The sequence below is a fragment of the Carcharhinus amblyrhynchos genome, unplaced genomic scaffold (genome assembly GCF_965287045.1).
Source record: "Carcharhinus amblyrhynchos unplaced genomic scaffold, sCarAmb.v2.hapA scaffold_776, whole genome shotgun sequence".
In the NCBI taxonomy this organism is placed as follows: Eukaryota; Metazoa; Chordata; class Chondrichthyes; order Carcharhiniformes; family Carcharhinidae; genus Carcharhinus; species Carcharhinus amblyrhynchos.
Genome location: NW_027650516.1, coordinates 60,133 through 71,691, shown reverse-complemented (window position 1 = coordinate 71,691; position 11,559 = coordinate 60,133). Strand labels below are relative to the sequence as shown.

Sequence of the window (11,559 nt, the reverse complement as noted above, 5' to 3'; positions counted from 1 at the left end):
TCTCCCTCCCTGTCTCTATCAGACTCTCTCTCTCCCTGTCTCTATCAGACTCTGTCTCCCTCCCTGTCTCTATCAGACCCTGTCTCCCTGTCTCTATCCGCTTGGTTGATGTGAGAAATTACTTTATTACACTGCTGGCAGTGATAGGCCAGAACTTGGTGTCTGTGAAGATGGTGAAAGTAGAGATGGTGAATGATTTCAGAAGGAAATTGGATGGGCACTTGATGGGAATGAAATAGTGGGGCTGCAGGGATAGAGCAGAGGGAGGGAGGAGGGGGTAATTGATTCGATGGCTGTACAGAACTCAATGGTCTCAATGGCCTGCTTTAAGCGACTTGGTAATGATGACCCTGTCTCCCTCTCTCCAGCCCCTTACAGTAAGCCAGAACTCTCCTGCTTTCCAGACCCCCCACTTGTCAATCTGAGCTGCCGCTCTGAGGGGGGGTACCCGCGGTCGCAGCTCCAGTGGCAGTGGGCGAACGGGAGCAGGTATCCCGGAGAGGGCAAGAGTCGCTGTGCAGAAACTGAAGACGGGACCTATGAGCTGCACAGCTGGCTGGAGGTGCCGGAGGGTTTGCAGTGGCAGCTGGAGTGCGCGGTGACCAATGCCAGGCTGAACCAAAGTGTGGTCAACAGCCAGGAATGTGGACTCGAGGAGAGCAGAAACAATGGCACCTCGTGCCGCAGTGACTGCAGGCAAGTCACAGGTAAGCCATCTTCCTTCACCCTCTACCACCTCCCGAGGCACGATCAAGCCCATTGCCCAGCCTCCTTCTGCATGTTTCCTCCACTCTGCTAGTTCGAAGCTCCCCCACATCTCCTGCTCCGCTGAAACCCACCCCCTTGACCCCTCTCACAGTCAAAGGTTCTCACCTAACCTCCTCTCTGGTGGCATAGCGGCACAGTGAAAGTGGCACACAATACTTAGCACTTCTGCCTCTCAGCACCGGGGACCTGGATTCGATTCCAGTGTCGGGTCACTGAGTGTGTAGAGTTTGCACGTTCTCCCTGCATCTGCATGGGTTTTCTCTGGGTGCTCCGGTTTCCTCCCACAGTCCAAAGATTTGGGGTTAGCTTGAGTGGCCACGCTAAATTGACCCTTGTGCCAGGAAGAGTCATAATGTGGAGGTGCCGGCATTAGACTGGGGTAAGCATAGTAAGAAGTCTCACAACACTAGGTTAAAATCCAACAGGTTTATTTGGTAGCACAAGTCACTAGCTTTCAGAGCACTGTCCCTTCATCAGGTGGGTGGGATTTCAGTGCACAAACATGACATATATAAACACAAACTCAATTTACAAGATAATGAAATGCGAGCCTTTACAGGTAATCAGGTCTTAAACGTCCAGACAATATGAGTGTGTGCTTAGCCCTCTCTCCATTGTCTGTACTTTTAAGACTTGATTACCTGTAAAGACTCACATTCCAACCATTATTTTGTAAATTGAGTTTGTGTCTGTATATGCCCTGTTTGTGAACACAAGTCCTCCCTCATCTGATGAAAGGGCAGTGCTCCGAAAGCTAGTGCTGCCAAATAAACCTGTTGGACTTTAACCTGGTGTTGTGAGACTTCTTACTGTGCCAGGGATTGGGGGGGTAGCAGGGTAAATGTGTGAGGTTACGGTAACAGGGCCTGGGTGGGATTGTGGTCAGTGCTGACTCAATGGGCTGAATGGTCTCCTTCCGCACTGTCAGGATTCTATGACTCCCTCGATTCATCTTCGGGAAAATCTTCACCTCATCCAAAATTCTGCTAATCCCATGTCCAACAGGATCCCATTGATCTATCACCTGCCCCTCTGTGCTCACCGACCTGCCACTCGAATCCAACTCGGCAACACCTCCTCTTTACAACTCACATCATCGATTTCTAATCCAAGGGTCTCTTCGCAGCCATCGCTCCCTATCTCTGTCACCTCCTGCAGCTTCTGTACCCTCCTATCTCTGTATCCTCCTCCAGTCCCTACAAGTCTCCCTATCTCTGTATCCTCCTCCAGTCCCTACAAGTCTCCCTATCTCTGTATCCTCCTCCAGTCCCTACAAATCTCCTATCTCTGTATCCTCCTCCAGTCCCTACAAGTCTCCCTATCTCTGTCCCCTCCTCCAGTCCCTACAAGTCTCCCTATCTCTGTACCCTCCTCCAGTCCCTACAAGTCTCCCTATCTCTGTACCCTCCTCCAGTCCCTACAAGTCTCCCTATCTCTGTAACCTCCTCCAGTCCCTACAAGTCTCCCTATCTCTGTACCCTCCTCCAGTCCCTACAAGTCTCCCTATCTCTGTACCCTCCTCCAGCCCCTACAACCCTCCCTATCTCTGTACCCTCCTCCAGTCCCTACAAGTCTCCCTATCTCTGTACCCTACTCCAGCCCCTACAACCCTCCCTATCTCTGTACCCTCCTCCAGTCCCTACAAGTCTCCCTATCTCTGTATCCTCCTCCAGTCCCTACAAGTCTCCCTATCTCTGTACCTTCCTCCAGTCCCTACAAGTCTCCCTATCTCTGCACCCTCCTCCAGCCCCTACAACCCTCCCTATCTCTGTACCCTCCTCCAGTCCCTACAACCCTATCTCTGTAACCTCCTGCAGCCCTACAAAACTCCCTATCTCTAGAACCCCCTCCAGCCCTATAAACCCTCCCTATTTCTATAACCTCCTGCAGCCCCTAAAACCCTCCCTATCTCTGTAACCTCTTCCAGCCCCTACAACCCTCTTTGCCTCTGTAACCTCCAGTCCCATAACCCTCTCTATTTCTGTAACTTTGTCAGCCCCTGCAATCTCAGTGGTGTGAGGTAGGAGTACTTTGGGAACATTATGCCAACTGAATGACTTGGTGTAGAGCGGAGTAGGGAGCTGCTGAGATTTATTCTTTCAGCTTTCTGTAGCTGGTGAGAGTCCTTTTGCCTTCCAGTTGGCTTTACTCCTGTTAATTAGTAACTAACTCAGTAATCAATTGAGCCAAGGAATGCTGGTACGCAGTGACTGGAACAGCTGGGAATCTGGGAAACACATCACAGGGACACTTTGTTCCGGGGCAGCGCAGGCTAGAGGGAACTATTAGAGTTGGCCAATGGTCTGGGACAGGAGGATGCGGTGGTGGGCCAGGCAGGCATCAGCCTCATTCGTCTAACAGGTATGAGGCGCCAGCTACTGGTGTGGAGGAGAACCACAAGGTGGACGAGCAGGTTGACCAAGCTAACACAGTGGTTAGCACTGCTGCCTGGCAGCGCCAGAGACTGGGTTCAATTCTGGCCTCGGGTCACTGTCTGTGTGGAGTTTGTACATTCTCCTCGTGTCTATGTGGGTTTCCTCTGGGTGCTCCGGTTTCCTCCCACAGTCCAAAGATGTGTGGGTTAGGTGGGTTGGCCATGCAAAATTGCCCCTTAGTGTCAGGGAGACTAGCAGGGTAGTTTTATGGGGATAGGACCTGGGTGAGGTGCTCAATTGGACAGTCAGTACAGACTCAATGGACTGGATTCATGGATTGAGTTGAATTTATAGAATCCCGTTAGTGCAGAAAGAGGCCAGTCAGCCAATCGAATCTACACCGATAACAATCCCCACCCAGGCCCTATCCCCATAACCCCATTTGTTTACCCTGCTAATCCCCCGATACTAAGGGACATTTGAGCATGGCCAAATCACCTATCCTGCACATTTTTGGAGTGTGGGAGGAAACTGGAGCATAAGAACTAGGAACAGGAGTAGGCCATCTCACCTACTCTGCCATTTAATAAAATCATGGCTAATCTCTTCATGGACTCCTCCACTTACTGCCCGCTTACCAAAGCCCTTAATTCCTTTACAGTTCAAAAATGTATCGATCCTTGCCTTAAAAATATTTAATGAGGTAGCTTCAACTGCTTCATTGGGCAGGAATTCCAGAGATTCACAACCTTTGGATGGAGAAGTTTCTCCCCAACTCAATCCTAAATCTGCTCCCCCTTATTTTGAGGCCATGCCCTTTAGTTCTAGTTTTACCCGCCAGTGGAAACAACTTTCCTGCTTCTATCTTATCTATTGTCTTCATAATCTTATAAGTTTCTGTAAGATCTCCCCTCATTCTTCTGAATTACAGTGAGTATAGCCCCAGTTTACTCAGTGTCTCCTCATAAACCAACCTTCTCAACTCCGGAATCAACCTAGTGAATCTGCTCTGTACCCCCTCCAGTGGCAGTATATCCTTTCTCAAGTAAGGAGACCAAAACTGTACACAGTACTCCAGGTGTGGCCTCACCCAGCACCTTATACAACTGCAATATAATCTCACTGTTTTTAAACTCCATCCCTCTAGCAATGAAGGACAAAATTCCATTTGCCTTAATTACCTGCTGCAACCTGCAAACCAACTTTTTGTGATACTTACACAAGGACACCCAGGTCCCCCTGCACAGCAGCACGCTGCAATTTTTTACCATCTAAATAATAATCCATTTTGCTGTTATTCCTACTAAAATGGATGACCTCACATTTACCAACATTGTACTCCATCTGCCAGACCCCTGCCCATACACTTAGGTTATCTATATCTTTGCAGGCTTTCAGCGTCCTCTGCACATTTTACTCTACCACTCATCTTAGTGTCATCTGCGATTTTGACACTTGGTCCCCAACTCCAAATCATCGATATAAATCGTAAACAATTGCCAACACTGATCCCTGAGGCACACCACTAGTCACTGATTGACAACCAGAAAAACACCCATTTACCATGACTCTTTGCTTTCTGTTAGTTAGTCAATTCTCTATCCATACTAATATATTACTCATAACATCTTTATCTTACGCAGCAGCCTTTGGTGCAGCACCTTGTCAAATGCTTTCTGGAAGTCCAGATACACCACATCCACAGGTTTCCCATTATCCACTGCACATGTAATATTCTCAAAGAATTCCATCAAATTAGTCAAACATGACCTGCCCTTCATGAACCCATGTTGAATCTGACCAATGGGACAATTCATCTCCAGGTATCTTATTTCTTCCTTGATGATAAATTCAAGCATTTTCCCTGCTACAGAAGTTAAGCTAACCGGTCTATAGTTGCCCACCTTTTGTCTACCTCCTTTTTTAAACAGTGGTGTCACATTTGCTGTTTTCCAATCTGCAGGAACCAACCCAGAGTCCAGTGAATTTTGCTAAATTACCACTAGTGTATCTGCTATTTCCCCCACCATTTCTTTAAGTATCCTAGGATGCATTCCATCAGGACCAGAAGACTTGTCTATTTGCCCAACACTACCTCTTTAGTGATAATGATAGTTTCTAGGTTCTCACCTGCCATAGCCTTCTTGTCATCCATTATTGTCATGTATTTGTGTCTTCCACTGTGAAGACTGACACAAAATACCTGTTCAATGCCTCAGCCATTTCCTCATTTCCAGTTATTACCTCCCTCTTCTCATCCTCTAAAGGACAATGTTTACTTTAGCCACTCTTTTTCGTTCTATATATTTGTAGAAAATTTTGCTATCTGTTTTTATATTCTGAGCTAGTTTACTCTCATAATCCATCTTTTATCACTTTTTTCATGGCTTTCTGTTGACCTTTAAAGATTTTCCAATCCTCCACTTTGAATATATTTTCTTTCAATTTGATATCTCTTTTATTTCCTTGAATATCCATGGCTGATCGTCTCTTTTTCTACAGTCCTTCCTTATCACTGGTATCTACTTTTGCTGAGTGCCATGAATGATCGCTATGAAAATCCTCACTGTTCCTCAGTTGTCCCACCATAAATTTTTTGCTCCCAATCTACCTGAGCCAACTCCTCCCTCATCCCTTTGTAGTCTCCTTTGTTTAAGCACAAGACACTGGTATTGGATTTTACTTTCTCATGCTCCATCTGTATTTAAATTCAACCATACTGTGATCGCTTCTTCCAAGAGGATCCCTAACTGTAAGATCATTAATTATCCCTGTCTCATTACACAAGACCAGCTCTAAAATAGCTTCCTCCCTCTTAGGTTGCATTACATACTGGTCAACAAAGCTATTGAGGCTATTGAACTCCTTCTCAAGGCTGCCTTGACTAATCTGGATTGACCAATTGATATGTAGATTAAAATCCCCCATAAGAATTGTTGTACCAGTTTTACACACATCATTTATTTCTTTGTTTCTCACCCCACCATGATGTCATTATTTGGTGGCCTATAGACCACATCTATCACTGACTTTTCCTCCTATTTGTAATTTCCATCCAAATGGATTCAACCTCTTTTCCCATTGAACCTATATCATCTCTCACTGATGTCATCCTTAAATATCAGAGCTACACCACCTCTCTTACCTTCTTGTCTGTCCTTCCAAACAGTCTGAAACGCCTGAATATTTAACTCCCAGTCGTGACCATCCTGCAACCATGTAATGGCCACCAAATCATACTCATCTGCAAAGATTTGTGCCGTCAACTCATTTACCTTGTTTCCAATGCTACGAGCATTCAGATAAAGTGCCTTTATGCTAGTTTTTGTACCTTCATTTTGAATCCTAACACCTCCTGAGTTCCCCTTCCTTTTAACCCGGAGGAAACCCACACGGACACGGGGAGAATGTGCAAACTCTACACAATCGCCCAAGTCTGGAATTGAACCCAGGTCCCTGGCACTGTGAGACAGCAGTGCTAACCACTGTGCTGCCTGAGTGGCCTCCTTCTGTTCTACGAATGGGTTAGCTATGATGGATGAGAGGGTTGACTATGGTGAGGTGGGGGGCTGGTGTTGGTTGAAAGCATATCCAGGAGGATACAGTCCTCTGTGGCAGGAACCAGCATCTCCTAAGGTGGTGTTTTCTGCCTGCTGTCAGAAGGGTAAAGGACATCTCCTCGCGGATGCAGAGGAATTTGGTATGGAAGGGGGGTGGGGGGGAGAGCGGAGAGAGGATTCAGTCATTGTGGTTCACGACTTGGTTAGAATATTGTAAAAGAGAGTTTAAGCATTTTGGGGCCAAGTTAAAACTCAGAACCTCCAAAGTTATCATCTCTGTACTGTTAAAGGAGGCAAGTGGCCATCGGCATTGGCTCCAGAGGGGGCTGTGAGTTAGGAGGCAAAAAGCACTTCCAGTCGCCAGGCGAATGATATCACTGAGGCTGTAATTTGGGTTTTAAACTGACAGAGCAAACTGGGAGAGCTCATCATGAGCATTCCCCCTCCTACCTCAAACTGTGGGACACGACCCCCAACCAATCCCAAACTATGGGACCCCCCCCTCACCCAATCCCAAACTGTAGGACCCCCCCCCCCCCTCACCCAATCCCAGACTGTAGGACCCCCTCACCCAATCCCAAACTGTGGGAACCCCCCCTCACCCAATCCCAAACTGTGGGACCCCCCCCCTCACCCAATCCCAGACTGTGGGACCCCCCCCTCACCCAATCCCAAACTGAGGATCCCCCCCTCACCCAATCCCAAACTGTGGGACCCCCCTCACCCAATCCCAAACTGTGGGACCCCCCCTCACCCAATCCCAAACTGAGGATCCCCCCCTCACCCAATCCCAAACTGTGGGACCCCCCCTCACCCAATCCCAAACTGTGGGATCCCCCTCACCCAATCCCAAACTGTGGGATCCCCCTCACCCAATCCCAAACTGTGGGACCCCCCTCACCCAATCCCAAACTGTGGGACCCCCCTCACCCAATCCCAAACTGTGGGACCCCCCTCACCCAATCCCAAACTGTGGGATCCCTCCTCACCTAACATTGAATATGTGGGACTCCACATCTCACCCTCATTCACATAGAAACAGGAGTAGGCCATTCAGCCCATTGAGCCTGTTCCACCGTTCAATATGATCATGGCTGATTGGACACTTCAATGTTTTTTACACACACTGCCCCATAATCCTTTATTTCATTGTTAATCAGAAATCTATCAATCCCTGCCTTAAACTTACTCAGTACCCGAGCTTCCACAGCCCTCTGGGGAAAGATTCATAACCCTCTGTCGAAAAAAAATTCTCATCTTAGTCTTAACTTAGTCCATATTTTGAAATTGTGTCCCCTGGTTCTAGGAACCCAACCAAGGAAACATCTTACCTGCATCAACCCTGTTTATTCCTTGAAGTATTTTGTAGGATTCGGTGAGGTCACCTCTCATTATTTGAAATATCAGAGAATACAGGACCAGTTTTCCCAACTTCCCTTCATAAGACAGCCCTGTCTCCCTGGAACAGGTCTGGTGAACCATCATTGCACCCCTCTCTATGGCAATAATATCCTTTCTGAGGTAAGGGGACCAAAGCTGTACCCGGTACTCCAGCTGTGATCTACACAAGTTCCTATACAATTGAAGCAAGCTCTCACTACTCCTGTACTCAATCCCCTTGCGATTAAGGCTAACATTCCATTAGTCATCCTAATGGCTTGCTGCATCTATATGTTAGCCTTCAGTGACTCATGGACAAGGACACTCCGATCTCTTTGTACATCTACACTTTCTAATTTATTACCATCTAGGAAATACTCTGCACATCTGTTCCTTCTACCAATGTGGATGAGCTCACATTTTTCCACATTATATTCCGTCTGTCATGTTCTTGCCGATTCACAAAGTCTATCCAAGTCCTCCGCTTTACAATTTCCTCACAACACAGATTCCTGTCAAGCTTTGTATCATCTGTGAATGTGGAAACATTATGGTTAGTTCCCATAATTAAATCATTGATATATTGTGTACAGCTGGAGTTTTGAGTGCTGATCCCTGTGGTATGCCACTACACATATCCACCCAAACTATGGAACTCCTCATGCTGAGGAACACCCCTCAGTCCTTCAGTTCCTGATTTATTATTCTCACATGTTTTGGTATAGAGTTAAAAGTATTGCTTCTTGTGTAATATACAGACAAAGCACACCGTTCATAGAGAAGGAAAGGAGAGGATGCAGTATGTAGAGTAATAGTCATAGCTAGGGTGTAGAAAAGGATCAACTTAATGCAAGGTAGCTTCATTCAAAAGACTGATGGCAGCAGGGAAGAAGTCTGTTCGTGACCTCAGACTTTTGTATGTTTTTCCCGATGGAAGAGAGAAAGTCCGGGATGCATGGGGTCCTTAATTATGCTGGCTGCTTTGCTGAGGCATTGGAAAGTATAGACAGAGTCGATGGATGGGAGGTTAGTTTGCATGATGGATTGGGCTCCATTCTTTTTTAATTCCTTGCGATCTTGGGCAGAGCAGGAGGCATACCAAGCTGTGAGACAGTCAGAAAGAATGCTTTCTATGGTTGATGTAAGTTGATGAGAGTCATAGCTGACATGCCGAATTTCCTTAGTCTTCTGAGAAAGTAGAGGCGTTGATGGGCTTCCTGATCACCACTGCCGTGGGTTTGACTGAATGCACTGGCCTTCCTCCTCCCAACCCCCTCACCAATCTCTGTCTCTCCACCACCCTCCCCACAGATCGACAGGAGACCAGGTCCCGGTGTGTTATAATCTTGAGTGTCGCGAGTTTCCTGCTGTTCCTCGTCCTTCTTACCTGTATGCAAAAGTGCCCGGCCGTGAAGCTGCCCGTCTGAGAGACGGAAAGTTCTGAAAAGTCACCAACACTCACCAGGCTGAAAGCCAGATTCTGAATCCCTCACACCTCCCTCCACCACCAGCTCTCTGCAGAGGAGACAGATAAAAGACTGGTTTTCTTTTCTTCTTGGACTTCTGACACCTGGAGCCAGATCCAAAACAAAGGAGAGGGGGGGATCGAAGGTCAGCATTCTCACTAACCGACCTTGGAGTCTGTACAAGGACATCACGTCATGCATAGGAAGTCCACAGTTTGATAATTATCGAACAAATGACTGTGTGTGGGGGAATGATGAAAACTCTGCACGTGGTCCTGGTCTTAGACTGCTCGCAGGGCAGACACTTCTGTGGTAGGGTGGTGCTAGGTTTTCGATTGCCATTATTTGAACTCTTGTGCACCCAACCCACGAGCCTATGAATGGCAGTGGACTGCAACAAGGAAGCAGATGGTAACTGGACCAATTAATCATCATTTGAAAATGCAGAAACTGAACAGATCCCTTGGTGTGCTAATGTTGCAATTGAATGACATGGCGACTTGCAATGTGCCACCCAACCTTCGTGCTTTTTGAATGAGAATGTAATCCACTAAAGCAAAGAATCTTTGATTTAGAGAGTCTATCTAGAACATAGAACAGTACAGCACAGTACAGGCTCTTCAGCCCTCGATGTTGTGCCGAGCTATGTCCAGACCCAAGATCAAGCTATGCCACTCCCTATCATTCTGTTGTTCTCCATGTGCCTATCCAATAACCGTTTGAAACTTCCTAAAGTGTCCGACTCCACTATCACAGCAGGCAGTCTATTCCACACGCCAACCGCTCTCTGAGTAAAGAATCAACCCCGGCCATCCCTCCTATATCTCCCACCTTGAACCTTATAGTTATGCCCCCTAGTAACAGCTACATCCACGCGAGGAAACAGTCTCTGAATGTGCACTCTATCCCCCTCATCATCTTATAAACCTCTATTAAGTCGCCTCTCATCCTCCTCCTCTCTAAAGAGAAAAGCCCCAGCTCCCTCAACCTTTCCTCATAAGACCTACCCTCCAAACCAGGCAGCATCCTGGTAAATCTCCTCTGCACTCTCTCCGATGCTTCCACATCCTTCTTATAGCGAGGTGACCACAGATGAACACAATATTCCAAATGTGGTCTCACCAAGGTCTGATATAGTTGCAGTATAACCCCACGATTCTTAAACTCAAACCCCCTGTTAATAAAATGCTAATACCTTCTTCACGGCTCTATCCATCTGAGTGGCAACCTTCAGAGATCTGCGGATATGAACCCGAAGATCTCTCTGTTCCTCCACATTCCTCAGAACCCTGCTGCTGACCCTGTAATCCGCATTCAAGTTTGTCCTACCAAAATGAATCACCTCGCATCTGCCACTTTTCAGCCCAGCTCTGCATCCTATCAATGTCTCTTTGCAAGAGCCCTCCACCTCATCCACTATTCCATCAATTTTGGTGTCATCAGCAAATTTACTAACCCACCCTTCAGCCCCTTTTTCAAAGCCATTGATAAAAATCACAAATAGCAGAGGACCCAGCACCCTGTGGTACACCGCTGGTAACTGGCTTCCAGTCTGAAAATTTTCCCTCTACCATCACCCTCTGTCTTCTATGAGATAGCCAGTTGCTTATCCGATCGGCCAAATTTCTTTCTATCCCACACCTCCTTACTTTCTTCATGAGCCTACCATGGGGAACCTTATCAAACGCCTTAGTAAAATCCATGTATATGACATCAACTGCTCTGACTTCGTCTACACACTTAGTTACCTCCTCAAAGAATTGAATCAAATTTATTTCTACTTGCCCTGCTAAGGATTTGAGAATGTCCACATCTAAGACTTTCTGTTCCTGCAAAGCTTTTGAAAAGTTGTCCTATTTAGTTTATACTTGTTAATGATGTTTGTATTTTTTATATATGTGTATACTAAAGTCTGTGTTCTAATCACTGCTCTGCATCTGGGAACTGTGGAGGCCATTCTGATGTTGAATACTTAAACCCTTTGATTGGATCATCACCTAATCTTCAAAA

The 11,559-nt window shown here is 46.7% G+C and overlaps 1 long non-coding RNA gene across 1 annotated transcript; it reads left to right on the top strand.

Annotated features, from left to right (window-relative positions):
• The first annotated feature begins 373 nt into the window (after nucleotides 1–373).
• LOC145340099 (uncharacterized) lies at nucleotides 374–11,475 on the top strand. The gene is made up of 2 exons (XR_013886207.1): nucleotides 374–707; nucleotides 9,395–11,475. It is a non-coding gene; the product is annotated as an uncharacterized LOC145340099 (long non-coding RNA).
• Nucleotides 11,476–11,559: the final 84 nt, after the last annotated feature.